The 22,072-nt window shown below is 39.7% G+C and overlaps 1 long non-coding RNA gene across 2 annotated transcripts in view; it reads left to right on the forward strand.

The window, feature by feature from the left end:
* The window catches only part of LOC125405535 (uncharacterized), a 133,966-nt gene that overhangs the window by 766 nt on the left and 111,128 nt on the right, over positions 1 to 22,072 (forward strand). For both annotated transcript variants that reach the window (XR_007233600.3, XR_015003866.2), the window contains exon 2: positions 10,877 to 11,055. This is a non-coding gene — a long non-coding RNA (uncharacterized LOC125405535). The remainder of the gene's footprint in view (positions 1 to 10,876; positions 11,056 to 22,072) is intronic.

Below are 22,072 nucleotides of genomic sequence, written 5' to 3' on the forward strand. Positions count from 1 at the left end.
TCAGTTTTTAAAATGATTAACCTTGTCTGCCTTGGTATTCTGTGTTGTTGTAAACAAAGCAGAGCTATGGTTCTCAATGAATGCTTTGTAGTCTTGAGCTGTGTTAAAAAAAATACAGATTAAAAATGGTTCATGTTTCATCTGTCTGCTACCTACAAAATATCCTATCCTTCTTCTTAGTACCACTGCAGATTCGACCCAGAGCCATATCTCTTGAATTTTGAAACAGCGATTCGGCTTGTTAACTTCACAGTCTGCACAAAGTTGAGGAAAAGGATGGGTCAAAGATCAGCTTTCTGATTTGGCATCTGCTTTCCTGTTTGAGTCCTCCATTATCGATAAATAGTTCAAAACTTGCCAAGGTAACCAGGACACTTGTTTCAAATCTGTTTGCAAATGCAGCCAGGAGTAAGCGCTACATCTTCCAATTTGCTTTCATTTGATTTATTTTACTTATTTCCCCACTTTTTTCATAGTGAAGTTTTAAAATACTTTAAAAACACTGTAGCCACGGTTTTTAATATTTCAGGACTTTATTGTGAAGCGCGGCTAAGTGTCTTCCTAACTCCTAAACTTCTCTTCTGTCACATTAACAAACCTGTCACACAGCTTCTCCAGGGACGTTTACTTTCAAAGCTTCACTGTTCCCTGTTCAGAGGTCATGGTTTCAGAGTTCATGGTCACTCCCTCACTGTCCTCATAGGCAACCCCAGGTGACTGCAACATTGGTCGTCCAAACATGTTGTGTCATACACTACCAACAATGCAAAACGTACGCACAAAAAATTCTCTGGACTAAGAAGTGAAAAACTAAGCCCACTTTTCCTTTAGCTCTACATGATACACAATTCACTTAGAAATTAATAATTTAGCCAAGACGCCTTCCAGGGAATGCGGCTGCACTACTGCAAATCATTTCTTATTGAGGGTCCTGTGGAAGGCGAGGGTAGGCGGGCAGGAGAAAGCCTTGCCCCTGCCTTCCAAGGCTATTCGGAGAACGCGATCAGAAGAGCCTCGAGTTTGAAAGGAACTAGAGTTTAACCAAAGCAACATCCATTTTTACCAATAAGTAACCTGGGCTCCGAGAACTGCCCAGCACGGCTCTAGCAGGCTACAATAAGTCCTCAGTATGGATCTGTCAGTTAAGACAGAAACCATCACTTAATAAATTCCACTCGCTGGGCTGTCAAGACCAATTTAACCCCTTAAGAGCAACCCACGCAAGCACGGTCTCTCCATACGGCCAAATGCCTTGGACAGTTATTGTTTCTCCTACTGGCCGATTCCTCCTTTCAAGGAGAGACACAACCGGAGTAGTTTGCTTTACCCCAACGAAAACTTGGCTGGAAATTTTTAGCAGCTATGGCCCGCAGGCAGCGACAGGTCTGCTTGCCGCGCCTGCGCCCTCTAAGCCCGCGCCAGGCTGCGCCACAAGCCCGCGAGGGACGCCCAGGGGCAGCACGCCCTGGAAGGTCTCGGGGTCGGCTGACGCCACTGGTGCTACTAACCCAAGGATGACCAGAGAAACCGCTACCACGACACAAGACTCCACAGGCAAAGTCTGCTCTCAACGTTTCCAGTGCTGGAGGTAACCTTTGGAACTTCCGGCGGAGGGCCACCGTCCTCGCACAGCTTTATGGGAGATGTAGTTTAAAGACCGTCCGCTGTGTCAGACTGGAGATTGGGGTGGGGTAGGAGTTGGGATTTGGACTTCTGACCTAAGGTGAGAAAGGCCATATATCCCTCCCCTAGGTGGAGGTGTGTAGAGAAAAGTACTGACGCTATGATGATTAGGTCTATGGAAATTATCTTGTTTTCCAGTGTTTCTCATCCAGCTCCCCAACTTTTCTCCATACGCCTTTTCCCTTTGAGTTTTCTACAGTGTTGTATAAAATATTAAAATCTGTTCACACGTTGGATTAGGAGAAACCAGTACATCTGCCGATTTATTTTCACTTGATTTCCCAGTTTTTTTATTTTTATTAATTTCATTTCCTATGATTTCATCTTTCAAAGCCTGCAGAAGTTATGCGACTGCGTAGCTTGGTGTTTAATGGTCTTCTGATTCCCACACAAGGGAATTGTACTTGTCAGTCAGCAACAGCTGAGGCATATCTTGAGACTAAAGATTGCATTCTGTATTTCTAGGCTCTTTCTCACCTTCAAGTTGCATAGACCTGTTGACAGTGCATGTGTGATGCTTGACCAAGGACTGAACCCAGAGCCTCATGTGTGCACGGCAAACTTTCTATTGCTGAACTACAACCTACTACCCGACTGTACTTCAATGACTGTTCCTCCACTTTCTCCTATGCTTCTTTCTGCTAGTAGTTGTTTGAATAAGAATGGGCTCCACAGGCTCATATGTTTGAATATTTTGTCTCCAGTTGGAAGAACTCATTAGGAAACATTAGGGCGTTATAGCCTTGTTGGAGGACCTGTGTCCCTGAAAGTGGGATTTGAAGTTTCAAAAGCCCATGCCATTCCCAATTAGCCTTCTCTGCCCGCACCCCTGCCTCCTGCTTGCAGATAAGTATGTAAGCTCTCAGTAATGGCACCAGTGCCCTGCCTGTCTGCCTGCTGCCATGCTCTCCACCATGGTGTTCATGCCCCTCTGTAGAAACTGGAGGGAATCCCTGATCAACCCTTTGTGTCATGGTGTTTTGTTACAGTAGAAAAGTCAGGCGGATGTAATTACTACACATACCAGAAATATAACTGTCGGATATTTCCCCATTCCAGGCATCATTCTCCCTCCTCCACCATTTTTGGGTGCCAATATCTTTCTTGTACTTCTTGCAGGGAGCTTCCTCCTCTGAGACTGCTCCAAGAGCTTCAATGGCCACCCTTTAGGTTCCCTTCTTGGCTCCACTCTCAATCTCTTCAATGGATCCATGAATATTTATGGGTTTTGAAAGTACCCTAAGTAGGTGTTGCAAGCCTTTCGGATAAACAAAAACCTATCCTCATTCTAACAACAGTGTGGGGAATGAGCCAAATCATTTTTTCTTCATAGGTTTGTTTTGCTCTTGTCCCTTGGCAACCAGTGTTGTTCTGAAGCAGTGAGATCACTCTCTGTATGGTTTAAGAAATTTAGTGTAAGTAAGGCCTCCTTTAAAGAATTGGTCGAGGTGGGTAATGCTTCCCCTTTCAGTTGTTCTAATTATTGTTTGGAACATCTATGGGACTATTTCTCCCCTAGCCTCTCCCTGTGGGTTGTAAGGGATGCTTGTGCCATGAACTAGTTTATGTTGAGCAGGAAAGTTGCAAAATGCACAAGAGTTAAAGCAGGAGTGCTGCCTATCTGTCCTGAGGCTTTGTGGACAGACCTGCCGTGGGTGCATTGCTTAACTGTTCTCAGGAGAAGGAAAAATCCCTTGCTTTAAAAAGGAGACAGTGTGACGGTACAGAGCAAGCATGGCCATTGGGAGCTATATTAAAGTAGACTGCACAGTGGCAGGGAAGTAGAATAGAAACCTCAAGCCAAGGCATTGTCTTGTGTGTTACTGTCAGCCAATGGTCAGTGAGATCTGAATTGTAAATTAATGTACCCAATGAAGCAAGAGCACTGATGGTGATAACGAGTTCCTGAGTCCTATGGAAAAGATGGTATATCACCATTGATCCTGGTTCTAACAAACTTAGGCTGTCTCCAAGGCTTGTTTTATTCTCTCTACACAGGGGCGGTCACTGTAAATACTGATGGGAGAAAAAGACAAAACCTTCTAAAACTATACAAACTGCAAAGAGTTCTCTGCTCATTCACTGAGGCACTGGAGCAGTGAGCTACATCCTGATGCACAGGTTCAGAGAGAGAGAGAGAGATAGAGAGAGAGAGAGCCTGTCTATGTATCCAACCTGTAAGTGTTTCTCCACCAAAGCAGCGGGAACAGTCAATTTACCCTCACCCACATGCCAAGTGGACGTATGATTGTAAACAAAGGCACAAAGGCCCATATACTCAGGTAGGAATGTCTTGGGTCTCATGTTAGGGCTTGTGAGAAATTGATTCGTGGAACTGAGGTTCAATCTCCCAATGACTGATACTGCCTAGTAGAGATGATAAATGGTACAGTTTGGTGGTTGAGGGTCATCTGTCTGACCTGCTAGTTCTTGGGGCTCCACAGACGGTACCCCCTCTTGGTTTATTGGCCCAGGAATGGCTATAGAGGCTGTTTCTCCAGTTTTCCCAGAGGTTGTCCATGAATATTTGCTTTTGAGTAACATTCGGTATCCCGGTGGTTTCTTCTCTGACAACTCAGGAATAGGGCTGTGTGGACCATTCAGGAGAAACAAGGCTCTGCTTCTCTTTTAATTTGAAATTCCTGTGGGGGCTCTCATTGGCAAAATGTCCTGTTTCTTCACATGTATAACAGGTACCATTTGTTCCCTCAGGGCATACGACTTCCTTAAGGGTAGTTGAGACAGCCACTAACCTTGACAGTGGCTAGTACATATAATTTTACACAATCTAGCCATCTTTTGTACATTCAAGCCTTTATAGAAACTCCTGAGAGCCTCTCCACAAGTCTCGTTAGCATTTTCCAAAGTCAATTGTTTCATAAGCATCTTATCTGCTTCAGGGTCATTTATAAGAGCTGGGCTGTAAAATCTGTGTAACTCTTCTAGGCCCTGGTGAGTATCAGCCAGTGACAGGCCTTTTCCTTTTAGTGAGCAACTGTCTCTGTGCCTGTAAGACAGCTATACTAATTTGTTGGTAGGCCTGTGTAATCTGTAATTCAGTGGTAAGGCAGTGTTGTAATTGGTACCTAGAATCAGGTCTGGAGCTGTAGAAATTCCATGGTGTAGAAATTCCATGGTGTAGAAATTCCATGGTGATGCTGCTCCTGGAACTGACATAGTGCTATAAACTCAATTTTTAATAGCAGGTAAAGTCCTGGGTTGATGTAAAATTTTGCCATGCTTAACTAAGGGGGAAGCCAGGGAATGTTACTGAGGACACTCTGAACAAGTCCTTAGCGAAAGGATCAGTAGCCCCGGAGAGCATAGACACAGAGCGGGGACAGTTTGACCTTAAAGATTTGAAAGACAGTCTCATGTTGATGTAACGTTCCCCAGGGGGATTTAGTTCAAATATGGGTAGGCTGTCTAACCAACAGTGTTTCCCCGCTAATTTCTCATAAAGGAGACCTGCTGGAAGGAGGGAGACCACGGTCTCTTGAGTTTGTCCATGGCCCAGTCTCAAGGAATATTGTCATGGGTTGGTGGCTTTGTTCTCCTAAACATTCTATTTAGTATTGGCATTTGTAGGACCAGGCAGATTGGGACAAGCTTGACCTGCATCACTGTCTGTGGCTGTCTCTCAGGGAGAAGTGGCCAATTCTTCGTCATCTGAGGGGAAAGATCTTTGGGGCCCATCTGAGGAAGTCTGATCTCCTGTGAGATAGGGGTTCTGCATCCATGGATCATTAAATAAGGCTCTATAAACTGAAAGTGAGAACAGGAACATGTTTAAAATTCCTCCCCCCCGTAAGCACCCCGACTCTTGTCCTATTCTCTCCCAACTGGCTAAATGCCCTGTCTATTGTTGTGGAGCATTGTTTTAGGATATGTTACATTCATTTATGCTGAGGAATATTTGTTTAATGATGCAAAGATGTATTTCATTCTTTTATGTTGCATTTGTTTAACTCTGTGAAGTTGTGTTACTGTGCCTGCCTAATACAGGCATAATAATAGTATTGGTCTAATAAAGAGCTGAATGGCCAATTGCTAGGCAGGAAAGGGATAGATGGGACTGACAGGCAGAGAGAATATATAGAGAATGTATAAAATATATAGAAGAAATATGCAGACAACAAGACTGACGTTAAATTAGTATCAGTAAACCAAGATTCATATCAATGCAAATTATTCATATATATGAATATATTATATCATATGAATTAATATATATGTATATAATATATCCCCCTTTAAATGTAAAGAACATTTATAAACATTATTTGGGAATATGGGCGCAGTTTTTTTCTCTCCAAACTTCTTCCTGCTCTATGGGGGCGATGTTAATCAGGTCTTTCATGGTGTATCTTATGTGCTAGGTTCATCTCAGTCACCAGTTGAGCGAATTAATTTTCTGAGGGTGTTTAAGGCAACCTTTCAGGAGGGCGTGATCTATCATACCATATTGGTCTAGAAGCAACCCACAGGGTCTCATCCTCTGTGAAAACAAAAGAAGAACCTCTTTTCCAAAGCATCATATCCTTAGACCCAAATTCTGAAGTTATAATACCTTTATAATATCCATGCTGGTTTAGCTTGGCAGCCCATATAATGAAAGGTCTCTCTGCATTTAGCTCCTTTACAGTCAAAAAATTCAAAGAAAACACAATAATACAGAGAATACAGACTCTTTGTGAGTTTTCCATTTTTACATGACTTACTTTTTTTAGTCTATGACTATCTGTACTCTGTGTCTTTTTTTAAAGCGTTAACTTTATATTATGACTCTGTATACTCTTTATCTTTTCTCTCCCAAGCCTACATGGTTTATCTAACACCATGACCAATTCAGAGGTCTTTTATGTCTGAATCTCTCCTATTGTATTTTCTTGAATTCTCTACTGTCTTGAAGAGCTTTTAAAATGTTAAGCAGCTTAGTTACGGCTGCTTTGCATGTTAGCTCCACATCTTTCCAATTTCAAAATGGTGGATGTACCAATTCTGCTAGCTCTGGGGCTGCCAGGTAGGAACCACACTCAACACTTTAACTCTGAGAATGAGTGTGCAGTGCATAAATATTTTTTCTTAATCTGAGTTATAGCCAAATCTACCATGCAGAGCACTGAGCAGCCTGGAAACATCTCTCTGTATGTCGGCAGACATCTGCCATGCTCTCCTGCTTGTGCACACCTAGCAAACCTGATCCTGCCACCTCAGCCAGGGAGTGCTGAGTCATAAGCATGGTCTCATCCAGTTTCCTCCCAAACCTAGTGGGCACAGAAACACCCGGGTCCCACAAATGTCATTGAAATGTTTTATAGCCAGAGTTCGCACTGGCAGCACAGCCCTGGAAACCGCATTTTAAAATGGTGTGGTTTTTTTTTTTTTTTTTGGTAGGGCTGCTGAGTCAGGAAATTCTTTCTGCAGCATGCCACCAGCAAACAGCAAAAAGCTGTGTTAAACTCTCTCTTTCTCTCCTTTTTGAGCTCTCTCAGGTTTTTAAGTGGATTTAGTCCATCACATTGGGCACTCTGCTGTAGTGGAGAAGTGGCAGCCTGCTAGTCCAGGCCCGCCTGGCTAGCTTTACCCTCCAAAATAACCATATAGAAACTGTATTAATTAAATTACTGCCTGGCCCATTATCTCTAGCCTCTTAATGACTAACTCTCACATCTTGATTAACCTATTTCTATTAAATCTGTGCTTCACCACGTGACTGTGGCTTACCAGCAATATTCTAACCTACGACTGGCTCAGGTCAGAGATTCATGGCGTCTGCCACACTTCCCTTCTTTCCAGAATTCTGTTCTGTCTACTCCACCCACCTAAGGGCTGCCCTATCAAAAGGTCAAGGCAGTCTCTTTATTCAACCAATGAAAGCAGCACACAAACAGAAGAACCTCCTACACCAAAAAAATAAAGAGAGAGATAGATGTGAGAAGAGAAGAAAGGAGGATGCCAGGGGTCAGCAACACAGCAACACAGCCAACCACAGAATAAGAAGAAAAGAAAGAGAGAGAGAAAGGTATAAACCCTGAGGCAAAAGGTAGATGGGATAAATTAAGTTAGGAAAAGCTGTCTAGAAATAAGTCAAGCTAACTTGACTGAACATAATCTAAGAGTGGATTTACCTGTAATGCTTTACTCTGCACCCATAGTTTCTCTAAGTCTCTCACAGTACTGACATATGATGACCTATCTCTAGATTCTGTTTGTCTGATGTTCCTGACACCTACACGCCAAGATGTGCTTCCTTATGCTTGTATTTGATTCTCTGTCCTTCGTTCCTTCTCTGCTTTGATCCCTTCCTTTCCCTTTATTTCTTCCTTTTCCTTTCATTCTTTTACTGTCTAAGAGTGCTTCTCTTGGGCTTGCTTCCCCATCTGATGGATAAGAACTCGCCACTGCCAATGCCTACATCCTTATCCCTTTTCTGGTGTCACTTGCTACATCCAGTGTGGCTCCCAAAATGAACCTGACTGGGGCAGTATGAACATGAAGGGATAACCAATGCACTCATACCTGAGAACAGAAAATGTGAGGTCAGGTGGACAGCCCCCCACCCCAATTGAGAAACTGTAGCACTGGTGAGCTCAGTGTGCATCACATGCAGCTGAACGGGGGTGAAGTTATTACTTAAAGCTGAACAAGGAGACGAGGTTAACTCATGTCTGGAGGAGCAGCTTCAGTAGGGAGCAGCCTTAAAGTCATAAGTATGTAGGGAAGGGAAGCTATGATGAACATTTACTGCACACACTAAAATCTTCTGCACATGGATTAGATGAAGGCTCTGCCATCTCTCTGAGCTTCACTTCTGTGGAAAGATTTTGCTATTTCCCCAAGTCTCATACCTTGGAAGAAGGCTTTGCCATTTTTCCACGGATATGAAGTTAGGGTTCATTACATGATCAGCTCATGTCAATAGCACACATTCACTCAGCACCTCACATACTTAGTGTTTCCTTCATGATCAGTAATATCTTTGTGACTCCATGTGGTCCTTAGTACAACATAGTTTGACATGTAGCTGCAAATAAATGATTTTTCTAATTAGAGTTTTCTAATTTTTAATATATCATCATATGCAACATAGGAGAGCTACTACAGATTGAGGAATGCACATATTATGATTTGGAATATGCCAGGTTTGCCCTGATCTAATAACCTTGGATCTAACTACTCTCTCATAATCATCTTCCCCTGGGATTTTCTAATTACAAGATCTTGCCATTTATATATAAGTTAAAATGCCATCTAAAAATATTCCCTACATTCTAGAACCACTTGGGAAATAGACACCTATGCACTTGTGTGGAAAATTTTTTGGACTGCATTAATCGAGGTGGCAATGCCCACTCTTGTGGGTGGCACTGTTCCCTTGCTGGGCTCCTGAAGTATGTAAAGTGAGAAAGGAAGCTGAGCAGTAATGTTGAATACATTACACTTTTCTTCCAAACTGTGATGGGTTGTGAGCAGCAGTCTAAACTGTCTGTTGCTTTGACTTCGGTGTCCTGGTGGTTCACCCTTGAACTGTGCACTAGAATAAACCCTTTCCGTCCTTAAGTTGTCCTTGTCATGCATTTCATCATACCAGCAGGAAGAGAAACCAAAATAAGTTCCTATTGTTATTTTATTATTCTCTTTTACATTTTCTTGTGTCTGATGTTTATACAGTGCACTTCCCAATTAGGCTGTAACTACCGCTTAAGGACACCCTCATCTTTCTCATTGACTCTTTCTTTTTGTACAGTTTTCACTTGACATAGAAGAAGCATTCAGTCAGTGTTTGTTGATGTTGAGCACATGACTGTCTTCATATTAAATCTGGCACAGTTAGGATATGGCTACCACACTCTCTCAAATAACTTTTACCATTCACTTGATTTTCCGTGGTTATGTTGACTTCATGTTTGTATAAATTAGGTAGTGAAATCTCGCTCTCTCTCGCTCTCTCGCTCTCTCTCTCTCTCTCTCTCTCTCTGTCTCTCTCTGTCTCTCTGTCTCTCTGTCTCTCTCTTTCTATCTCTATCTATCTCAAGAAGTTCCTTGTCTGATGAAGCAATTTAAGGGACAAACAAATGCTTGTGCTATTAAAAAATCAGAGAATTTATTGAGCACACTAAATATAGATGCACAGGGAAGGATCAGAAAAGGTCTAGGGGACTCAGTGTTTATCTTTGCTCCAGCCTTTCTGGAGAGGCCCGCTGCAAAGGAAATGTGACTGAAGTCTCTTGCATAGAAGCATGGCCTCGGGGTTTGATAATTTTTAGTTAATAGTCAGAAGTCAGTCAAGTGGTGATCTTCTGGCTGAAGCAGCTAAGGGGACAGTACATGACTCCACACATTTTCGTCACCTTGTGATTGCAGTCTGGAAGCACATTAAGATAAAGGTACAAGGATACAGGACTGGCCTTCACCCTTGGAAGACAGGCATCAGGGAACGCTGGCAGCTCTTCAAGAGATTTGTGTGAGCAAGAAATAAAGCTTTGGATAATAAGCCATGAAGTCAGGTTTAACTTAGCCCCACACTGCGCACAGTATAGTCTCTTAGCAGTACAGAACACAGCAACGAGATGACCTCTGAACTAAGTTTTGAAGGCCAGTAAGAGTACAGGGCAACCTCTTTGCCAGAGTGCTTCCTCCCCTCTGTAGAATCAGGCCATTAATACAAAATAGGAAAAGTAAGTCGAATACACTGCATGGTAAGGGGGTAGTAGCAGAGTGTGCTAGTGTCAGACGTATGAGAAAAACACACCATAAAATCTTGACCTCAAGTTCTGATATTCAGGAGTCCTGGCTGGACAAGTGATGACAGGGCTCACTCAGCACTTCCCAGCTTCTCTGCATGAAGGCCTCCCCTGTTCCCTCTGCTCTTGCAAACACCTTTGCCTTTACTGAAAATGACAGCATGTAATAGCAGTCAGTGGAGATGACCAGAATAAAGCATCTTACCCTTTGCAGTGTGTAACATCCAGAAGCGCCCTTAATCTTTAGATGCACTCACTTATGTTTTTTTATGGGTACCAAGCCACTTTTGTTCATTTTAATGGTGATTTCATCTGTCTTACGGTGTTCCAAAACAATTTTCAGTGTTTCACTCTCGGAAGTACATGGAAATGACTGTATTTTTCACACACACATCAATTTAGTTCATGCGTTTAGGTCCCAAACATCACTTTATTTTTATTTACAGATCATCTCTCTACGTGTGCTGTACGAGTTATGGTTTATGAAGCAGCAACCATGATGCAAGGAGGAATTTGTCTGATCAGAGACAAAATTACCATTGCTTGAAAGAGCAGCATTCCTTCTGTGTCCTCGAGTTAATTGATGCAGTAATTTCATCCCCAAGCTGCCGCTCACATTCCGTGTGTAAGTCACTTACACTTGATCTATTTTTTTTTTCGTTTTTAGACTGTCTAGGATGATGAGCATTTAAATGGATTTGTCGCATTTTAAAATGTCCTCAAAACTGACTGTAGCGTGACATCTATCAGATTCTGTATTCAGTTTTAGTTCAGTTATTTTTGAAGCCTTCAGATGAAAAAAAAATCTACATTTAATATTCTGCAACAGGTTGTTCCATCACCTTGCCAAAGCCCAGAGGAGCACAACATATTTTTCTTTCTTTCTTTTTTTTTTTTTGAATTTCAGTATTCTTTTTTTTCCCCTTCAGGATATTTTTGACCCTAGATACTTTTTCCTTTAAATTTGATGGAGCTGTGATCATGGCTCTGACCTCTAGCCTTGAAAGAAGTCGAGTTATGCCTCTCAGGAGTGATGCCTCAGGCACTTTGCAAGTCGGCGGGCAGGGATTATTTCCCAGGCTGTGAAGTGATGACCTTCTACTGAGAGTGAATGTCTGCCGCGCACGTAAATTCTCTCAGCCATGATTGAGAGCCTTAGGTTTGTTACCTGCTCTATGAATCAGAGTCCGTTCTTTCTCTACCGAGGATGGGTAATTTAGTGCTGTATTTAAAGCCACACATTATACGCACACAGGTGGGTTAATTTACTGTTGCGGGTGATTGTATTCTGTTTTTGTGCCGGATAAAAGGTTACTTCAGATGTAAATTTAGAATTTTGGAATAAATGGCTAGAATGAAGTGCCCGTGATCCGGGGACACCTTATATATTATTTCTAAACAAAATGTTCTGTCCTGCTCTTCCAGCTGTCCACAAGTTCCCTGATTTTATACCACGGAGAGGATTTCTGTTGCCTCCTCAGCTGTCATTACAACAATAATATGTTGCTGATTGCTAAGATATTTTCAGAATACATTAAAAAGAGGAATAACATTTAGAGTGATTAGTAAACACTTTTTGAATCTGCAAGAGAACATTTGTTTTTATTCTCTGAACAGAACTGTCAATCTGAACTCAATTCATTTACAGAGTTTTGAAAAAAATAATATTCTATTTCTTTTTCTAAGGAATATAGTTATTCCAAAAGCCATGCATACATGTTAATAAGTACATCTCTCTATGCATGCATATAATACACATACACAAATATACACACATATAGGTAGATGACGATAGATATATGGATGATAGATAAAATGAACTTTTCAGCATTTTCTAATGACTTTTAATGCTGGGGTCAAAATGTTTTATCTATTTTAAGTTCCCATGAAAGATTCTTGAGAATATATTTATTGTCAATATACTCTTTAACTAGGTCCAATATAAATCCACCTGGCAGGACAGTGGGAAAGCTGGGCTTGTTACCGAAGGTCATGTGAAATACTCAGAAAGCCAGGATGAAGAATGATTGCCTGTTTAAAAAGTGCTGATAGTGACAGCTCATAGAATATTCCATTTTGTCTTAGTTCAAAAGTTGTCTGCTGTTGGTAAAAATACCTCCGAGTTAAATCACACAGAGCTCTCGTGGAGGCAGGCCTCCAGTCTGATGCTGCCTATGAAGGATCAGACTCGTTGACCTGCAGTAAAATTTAGACTATGACTCATTCGTTCATTGTAAAACCCATACGGAATTCTTAAAATGTTGGTGGTGAGTAGAACCTGAAGGAAGGCAAAAATGGATCAGATTCTGCTACCAAATATTTTCTTTTTTCAGAATTTAAACGTAGTGAAGACCAGTTATAGAAAATATCTCTGATTTGTTAAATGTCTATTTAACCTCTGCTGGATAAACCATGAGTGACCTACATTGTTTCTCGTCATTTCTTTTTTACTCATTATCTTATTTCCTTAGCAACAGAAATTTGATACACTAAGATACATGTTCATTTGCAAACCCCTGACCTATAGAACCTGTCAAACATAGAGGTAAAGAGAAACAGGACCACTTTTGCACATTCTTCAGGGTGATGCAGGAGTAAAGGGATTCCAGACTTCACTGTATGTTAGGCAGTAGCCTCCCCTTCTCCTTCACATGACCTCTGCCTCCTTCCTCTTTTCCATGACCAAGTTTTAATATCACTTACAAGGGAAAAATAGCTATCATAATATGGTCAGGTAGTTATGAAATCATAGCAATTTTACCATTTGTGTTTTTATGATCCCAAGTATAATAGTATATTATATATTATAACTTGACTGTAAGCTTACATTTTGGAAGGATGTGGAATGATCTAGAACCAGAGAGTAATCGATGATGAAAGTCAGTCTGATATATATTTTATAACTGCTCATCATCAGTACCTTACCCTTGCCACTTTTACTGGGTCCACCTCATCCTTAAGGACGTTCCCTGGGGGTTGCTCTATTGGCTTTGTAACAGTTTATGTATCCCATAATTTACCTGCCAGAATAGAGCCAAATGGTATTTTAATATCTACATGTTCTTCAGTTTTCTATAATGTTTAATTATTATTCATTGAACTCAAGAGTACACACAGAAAGTCCTTCATTTTGATAATTGCAATGCATCACTAAGATATATATTTATATGTTCATTTACTTATACATGGACATGTAAAGGTTTGTAAAGCTAAAATATTATATATTCTATTCTGTTTATAGAATTTAAAAGTGGGGTGGTAAGAATTACTTTAACAGAATTATTTTATTGTTTATTAAACAACAATTGTTTTAGTAATGATTATTTTTTGACGCTCCTCTGTGTTGGGTACCTCTAGTTCCGTTTGTCTATAGCTTTGATAAACTTTATTAGTCTCACTTGCTTTGTATCAGAGACTCAATTGTGTAACACAGAAACCCTCATATCTCAGCTTTTATTTCTTTTGTTAGAAATACCTATTTCTCTGCTCTCTCCTCTCTTACATGTACCAATTTCTTGCGAATGTTTCACTTTTTATACACACAAGACTAAGACATGTGTTAGCATCTCAGTGAAACATCTATATCCTGCTGTCCGCTTCCACCAAAACATTATAAACTAACACTTTTATAGCATATATCTTTTATCATACCTTTCTAAATTAGTTCTTTGAGAGTATTGTAAAACATCTTTTGATCATGTTTATCCCTTCTCAAAATTTCCAAGATTCACCCCTCTTTCCTATCTATCTTACTTTGTGTGCTTAAAGAAAATTTTAATTCTGAAGATGAATTTGTGCTTCATAAATAGTCTGTGAATGTGTGGTCTTCCCATGAGGTATGGTCAACTTGCCAGAGGTTACATTCTTAAAGAAAATTGTCTTTCCCTCCCATAGCAGCTAAAAATTGATGACAGCTCCATGCTAGGGATAGGACTTTGTAAGCCTCTCCCGTATCTATGTGGGAGTTATTACATCTCCTGTGGTACCTGCAAGATTAGCAATTCCTTTGAAAAACAGTTATCGTTTCATCTTTGCACATTAAAGTGTGTCTAATAATTTTTGTAGCCTTCACATTGTGTCAGGGTAGGAGGAAAGAAAGAGGAGGAAAACAGAGGAAGGGGAGGGGAGAGGAGAGAAGAGAAGGGAAGGGAAAGAAAGAGAAGATTAAAAGGCATGTTGTTAAGAGATAGATAGGGGCCAGGGCTTAATAATCAAATGTGCTTGCTCCTTAAACTGATAACCTGAGTCTGATCTTCAGGGTTCACATGTCAGGAGAGAATCTATTTCCACAAGTTGCCTTTTGACCTTCACATGTGATGCAACCCCCACAAAAAGGAACATAATCAACAAAAATATAAGATATGTTTTCACCAGTAGAAGTATGATTTTAATCTACATCTCTATAGTTTTGCCTGATCAATGATAAATATTCAAAGAAGGAAACTTCATTAATTATATATCACTGCCAATCATTGTGTGAATGTTTCTCTTGGTTTTAAATACTCACACACAACTTTCTTATTAAAAACTTCATTATTATCATTTAAAAATAATAATATGTTTTTCACTCAGCCTACACTTCTGTGCTCTGCCTAACTGTTGGGCCAACAGTTTACATCTATAGACCTAGGCTATTGTCAGTCCTGGTCAGAGAGGTAGGTGTCTGTTATGGGCAGCAGTCAGCAGAGAGAAGCATAGCTTGTCAAAGTGCTCAGAAAAGGAAACTGTCTTAAATGGAGCATAGAAATCAAGCTTCTCTCCCAAGGCCCACAGTGCCCTGCAGAGAGGGAGGTAGGGAGAATGTAAGGGCTTGGTGATGGGAAGGAATGCTTGAAATGCTGTCTTCGGGGCATGACCTAGCTATCACACACATGAACTAACTGGAATTACCTGCACAGGACCCAAGCAATATCATGCCAATCTCCCTTTCCCACACCTTCTGAGGAACTATTGATAGTACATAGTTGCTGGGTGAGGAAGAATCACCACCACCACCACCACCATCATCATCATCATCATCATCATCATCATCATCATTTGATGATGAATCCACTAGTAGGTGCCCCATGCTCTAGTCCATGGCCTCATACAACATGCACATACATGTTGCACAAGCTCGATTTATTGGGTTTTGAAAAAAGGACTTGAAATTAGGAGAGGAATGTGTTTGGAGATATGCAAAGATACAGAGGTGGTGCAAGATAGTAGATATGACTGTATTTTGTTGTGTACATATATAAAACTCTCAAAAATAAAGAAAACTTAAGAACAATACTTTCTTTTAGTTTTTATATAATGCCGCATTGCTAGCATATGCACACAAAATATCAAAGTCCTTACAGTTCTTTTCCAAATGCGCGAGGACAGAGCGGATCGCAGGGAGCACATTATGGGGAAGGATAATGTATTTTGATGATATTCAAATTCATTCAGCATCGTCTAAGTAAGTCAGAGCAGATTTGCTGGTTCATCAGTTGTGCCGCTTCTGCATTCTTAGTAGTAAACTGTAACACATTTTACAAAGACTCAATTTTCCCCACAGGTCACCGCTCTAGGTTAAGCCTAAAGAGCAACTTTCATTAGAGATCCCTTATTGAAAGTGGGCTGAGGCAATTGCAATATTTCTCTGGAGCAGTATTTTGGTAACACATTTGACTTTGGAATAGTGGATTAGTTACTTAATACATTAACTATTATTAAGACTTATAGATATCCTTGGATTTACGGACAGGAAAGCAACAGATACATGGAGAAAAAGAATCTTCACCAGGACTCTTAAAAAATTTAAATATAAACATCTTCCAATTATTGCTTTGGTAAGGAAACTTGCCTTGGGAATTTACAGAAGCTGATATTCATTGATTTAAAACAGAATAGTGATCGTTATTCAGTTGCATATTAAAACAATCCATTTTTCATTATTCTGGTATCTTAATTTTGAGCAAAGTTAGATATGAAAACGTAGGGTATTTTCCCTATATTTGGTGTATCTAAGCTTTCTCATTTCAAAATTAGGATTAAAACATAAAATCTTTTTATAATATAACAATCAGAATTTCAATTCTTGATCATTTGTGGAAAATTAGTGTTTTGGATAGAATCTAATAATCTGCATCTAAGTGGATGGCTTGAGCAAATAAAATTTTGTCACTTTCTCTGATAATTCCTTTTATAATTTTTTGAATACCAAACTAAAACTTACATGAAGACATTAAATTTTAGTTTTAAATTAAACTGTATTTTGTGCTTCTTTTTTGATGTTTAAAAATATTCAAATGGGAAATACAGATTTTTGTCAACTAATTAATGATTTATCAAACCACGAATTGAAAAATTTGTACTTGAGTAACATATCTTTTCCACAAAAACAACTGTTTATGATAAGTTGCCAGTGATATTCAAATCTCAATCTAAGAATTCTTCTTTAACAAGTATTTTCACACAATAGTTGTATTTATATTAAGAAAACCATGACTTATTTTACATTATCATTGTTATTTAACGAATTAGCTAGGTGCTAGATATGCAAGACCGAGCTTGGTGCATGCCAAGTACACCCTGAGCTATAGCCTAGACCTCAAGCATTCTGTCGTAAAAGTTACGACAGACATGCACTGTCTTACGGCCTGGGTGGATTCCTGTGTCATACTGTGCTGTGGCAGGGACTTGTTCTCGGCGGTGTGGAGTAGTCATTCCTTCCACTTATATCATGACTGTATGCTTGCTCCTGACTTTAACTTTTCCAGCTATATGTTTTCATTACCGCGAACAAAGTCTGTTTTATAAGCTCATATTTTCTAACCCCATCAGTGAAATAAAAATGGATTCTTCAAAGACAACAAAGAAAATACATCACAGCAATTGTTTTAGTTTTATTTCTGGTTGCTGTGATAAAACACTCTGCTAAAAGCAGCATAAGGAAGAAAGGTTTATTTGGTTTATGATCCTGGGTTATGGTTGATCATTTTGAGTAAATCAAGGGAACAGGAAGTTGAAGCAGTTAATCAAATTACTTTCACGGTTAAGAGCAGAGAGCAGTGAATTAATGCTTGTATGCCAGTGCTCAACAGCTCTTTCTTTTCATTCAGCCCAGGACCCAGCCTTGAAATGCTGCCACCCACATTTAGGGTGGCTCTTCTTACCTTAATTAATCCAAATAAGAAAATTGCTCACAGGCATGCCCATAGACTGACCTAATCTAGATGATTCTTCATTGAGGGTCCTTTCCCCAGTGACTCTACTTTGTGCCAAGTGGACATTCAAAACAAAACATCACAGTGCTGGAAGTGATGAACTTAGATAGAGAATACAGATTGGTTGAATTCACGTCTTTTTCTTTTCTTCAACAGTTTGATTTCATTGTACATCAATATAACAATATTTGACTGATAAAGAGTTTTGATATTGCCTGCCTGGGTTCAAACTCCTTTTGCTATTTATAATGTGTGATTTTTGATGCAATTAATTAAATCTGTGCCTCAGCTTTCGTATAGAAACACTTGGATGGTCAGCATTCAATTGTTATGTGTACATATGTGAAAAGCTTAGAGTAATAGTAGTTATTATAATTTAAGCATTTGGTTATTTCTTAATCTCCTTATTGGTATGGAAAATGCTATAAGTCCTTGGAATGGAGAGTAGTTATCTAGTGATCACCTAGAATAACAGGGTGCACTGAAGAAGTTAGCTCTCTCATGAATGTGGTTTATTGTCGTTGTTATGATATGGGTAGTGGTGAAGTACCCATAGTTCAGAATTTGGTAGTACAAGCCTGTAATCCCTATACGGAAATAATATCAAGGTCATCCAGGTTTACCTAGAAAGTTCCAGGCTAGTTATGACCACAGAAGAAGACTTTATCTCTAAAGAAAAAAAATAAGGAAGGAAAAGAGATAGCATGTGGTTCTTTAATAGCCTAAACTTCATGCTAAGGTTTGTGTAAGGTTCTAGGTAACCATCAATTCTTCGGCTTCACTCGTGACCACATGGCTCTCTTTTAAGATTGGTCATCACAGTTACATGCTGTAGCCTTTGATTTAGACTTTTAACATGTATAATGGGCAACCCAAGGTGTCTGAGAGTGATCCACAATTAAGCAATTGTGATACCTTTAAGGAATCAGAAAATATATTGCGATGTTTCCTACTTTATGCCTTAGGCAAAACTTATAAAATATTTTTCTGACGAAATCTTACCATCTTAGAGAATTAATGTAATTTATTTGGAATCAAACAGCTGATCAGATGACAGAATATATAGAACTAATATCACCTTTATGTCTACATCTTCTTGATAATTTTTATAGATGTAAAAACTTTATTAAATATGACATTGCTTTAAGGAAAAAAAAGGTAGTTACAGGGGTGATGAGGTGGCCTCAGTGGTGAAAGTGCTTGCCACCAACACTGATTACCTGAGTTCGAGTCTTGGAACCCACACAATGGAAAGAGTCTTGCAAGCTGTTCTCTGACCTCCGTATACACACTGTGACATATGCCTCTCCAAATGTATCAATAAATAATTTCTTATTCAAGATACATAATGGTTCTAATTTGGTAAAGCCACATTTTATTACATTCAAAGCAGTAGTCATAAAATGACCGAGAGTAAGACTAATGTTAATTGCTAATTTTGTTGGAATTGTTGGAGTCATACAGTTTGAAAGTCTCTGAATCTTGGTGTTAGGGGGTTTGCAACATATACAGGGAAAGTATAAACCCTGTCAAGATTTTCTTTTAATGTTTCATTTGAAAAGTAATGTTTAGTTTTTTTTAGTAAAGAATAGATGCTAAAATTAAAATGTCTTTGAAATATATTTTAAAGATAATTGGTTTATTAAGATTTATTTTTATTATTAGCCGGGTGGTGGTGGTGCGTGCCTTTAATCCCTGTACTCAGGAGGCAGAGGGAAATGGATGTCTGTGAGTTCGAGGCCAGCCTGGTCTACAGAGCGAATTCCAGGACAGTCAAATATACAGAGAGAAACCATATCTCGAAAAACAGAAAACCAAAAACAACAAGAGATTTATTTTTATTTATATTAATGTGTGTGTGTGTGTGTGTGTGTGTGTGTGTGTCTATGTGTCCACTAAAGCCAGAAGAAGATGGTGGATCCCTGCAGCTGGAGTTACAGGTGTTTGTGAATTGTTCAACAAAGGGTAGAAATTAAACAAGGGTCTTCTGGAAGAGCAGCATGTGTTCTTAATTCCTGAACTCTCTCTCCAGTCCTGGAAACAGGCTTTTTGATAAATGTATTATCAATTTTTAGAAATTTGGATGAAGTATAAATGTATCCCTTAGCAAACACTGTGGGCAAAGATTTTTAAAGCCATTAACAGAATAATTGCTTGAAAACTAAAAGGGTTTGTTTAAAGTGCAAGCTTATTAGTAATGAATAAATGAACCTCCCAGTGAAATATTCATATTCTTGCCCATTGCCTTTCTTTTCTAGTGAGAATCTATTGAGACATATGTAAGTCAGCCTAGTGCGGTTATATTACATACTAATCCATTCCCAAATTCCAGGTGTAACAATATAGACCTGTTTCTTGTTCATATAGTGTGTCTATTAGAGGCTGACTTGGAATATATATTTACATTGCTTTTTTTTAAATTTTTTTCATCTGTGGTTAAAGAGGAGTAAAAGCCATGGAGGAACTGTGGTGGTGCTAATTGTACTGCTTGGAGTGTTATGTATATTTTTCAACCATATCTGGTTGTCCAAAATATGTCACACGGTCAAGCCAGGGATAGAGGACACATAGGATTACATTTCTTTCCATGAAGGATTGCAGAAGGAACGCATAAGTCACAGAAGTGACTACCTAGAACTTCTCACACAGTCCAGTACAGGCACCTTTACAAGTCCTGGATACGGACTCCATTCAAGATAAATATTATGGTTCTCTCTGAAGTGTGCCTTTCTCTAAAACTTGATTTTACAACTAGATATCTACATCTTTCTGTGTTTTATTATTGGCTAGCATTCTAGTTTTTGTTGCTGTTCTGTCAAAAGTTTTCTTGCATCATTTATGTTGGCCAATTGTTGGACTCAACGGTTTTGGCATTAGTGAAATAGATCCCACGTGAAGCTTGCGTTACTGCAATGAACAGTGGTGATTGGAATGCAGGGCCTGCCTATGGGAAACCATACATGGAAACATCGCTATGCTCCTAGAGGGCTGAGAATCTACCAGTCTTTACTGACCTTCTTTGTGTGGTCAGTTTTCTCCTTCTTTTCTTATATATTTGCTTTTCTCCATACTCTTCTTATGTAGACATTTCTGTTTTATTTTCACATTTTTAACACTTGAAGATTGCCCCGTGTATACTTCAAAACATACCAAAGACTGAACTATTGTTTCTAAATCAGCATTCTAAGTTCTTAGAGGACGGAAGCATCAGCTCGTGAAGGCCATGGCTTGCTGGGGTGGTCGAATTGAAGTTTCTACGGATAGAGGAAGTAAGAGGGGAAATTCCCAACCAAAAGCTGTCTGCCGCAGCCCAGTGGTTAGGTTTCTATGTCAATGAAATTTAAATGAAGTTTCATTTTAAATAGTAAGAAATTCCTCTATCCTTATGAAGAATGTATTTGAAACTTCTTTTCTTCTTTTTTTTCCCTATCTATTGGGGAGCTAAAGTTCTTTGACAATGGTTTAAGAGCAACTAAACTGTCAGGTTTGAAGCTGTTAAATTGTTAAATAAAAAAGCACCGGGCATTCTCAAGTTCTTTTATATACTTTGTTTCAACTTTACCCCAGAGACAATGTTAGGTCAGTGCTCCAGCAACACAACTGGCAGCTCCTGAAAGATCTAAGGCTGCTGTAAATCATGCATCCCCGAAACAGGGAGGGGAGGGGAGGAATCCTTGCCATTTTCTCCAAAAATATTCTCGTCATTTTTACACTTTGAAACACGTATTTAGTCTGTTTATCAAGGTCAGTGCTTCATTCAGGCCCATGAAGTTAAACTATGTCACCAGGGGATCAGGGACCCTTCTGTGGATTGCTGGCCTCCTTGATAAAGGCATTTAAAAAAAATTGGAAAGAAGCTCAAGATGGTAAGATTTTTGGAGCAAGCAGCAGGGGAGGTGAGTGGTCAGCCTTTGCAGCTGCTGGAAGGAGAAGGTGGACCATAGAAGAGGAGAACACACTCATGAAAGGAGAAAGACGGGCATGACTTTTGATTTAGAATTTGTGGTGGTTTGCAAGAAAGTGGCCCCCAAAGGGATTGGAACTATTCGGAGGTGTGTCCTTGCTGAAGTAGGTGTGCCCTTGTAGGAAGAAGTTTGTCACTTTCTGGGATGGGCTATGAGGCAGCCTTTGCTCAAGCAAGGCCCAGTGTCTCAGTTCACTTCCTGTTGCCTGCTGATGAAGATGCAGGGCTCTCAGCTCCTTCTCCAGCACTGTGTCTGCCTGCATGCCACCATGTCCCATCATGAGAATAATGGACCTTACCTCTAAAACTATAAGATACCCCCCAAGTAGATGTTTTTGTTTGAAAGAGTTGCCATGATCATGGTGTCCCTTCATAGTAATAGAAATCCTAACTTAAAAAGAACCCAAGGAAGCAGGCAGGTTCAGCAGTGGAGGTCTGTCAACAGTTTAGAGTGGAAGGGTCTCACAAGAAGAGTGAGGATGTCT

Source organism: Myodes glareolus, chromosome 1 (assembly GCF_982192425.1).
Source record: "Myodes glareolus chromosome 1, mMyoGla1.1, whole genome shotgun sequence".
NCBI lineage: Eukaryota > Metazoa > Chordata > Mammalia > Rodentia > Cricetidae > Myodes > Myodes glareolus.